Here is a 394-nt window from a genome sequence, read left to right as displayed (position 1 = left end):
GGGAGGGGAGGGAGGGAGGGAAGGGAGGGCTGGCTTCCTTTGGTGGTGAGTATGGTGGTTTTCAGGGAGGACTGCTCAAGACTTAGAGGCTCTGAGGCCGGAAAGGGGGAGCGGGGAGATGGAGATTGGACAGCAGGCAGCAAAACACAGACAGAAGAAGTTCTGGTGTTCTAAGAAAGAGTGGGTGGCTAAGTCTCAATAAGTCGTTACATGCTTCATGAATATCTTGACATCGCCAAGAACAAAGCAGTGATAACGAGGTACAAACTTCCCCAATCTGATCAGTGCATATGGTGCACATATGTTGAAATGCTACACTGTACCCTATAAATATATATAATTACACTTGTTCGTCTACTTCTAAAAATGGTGAAAGAGGTGGAAATACTGTCCC

The sequence above is a fragment of the Fukomys damarensis genome, unplaced genomic scaffold, assembly GCF_012274545.1.
Source record: "Fukomys damarensis isolate Sample0158 unplaced genomic scaffold, DMR_v1.0_HiC HiC_scaffold_5, whole genome shotgun sequence".
NCBI classification, from domain to species: Eukaryota; Metazoa; Chordata; class Mammalia; order Rodentia; family Bathyergidae; genus Fukomys; species Fukomys damarensis.
The sequence above is the reverse complement of the archived record's forward strand: the minus strand, read 5'-3'. Positions refer to the sequence as shown.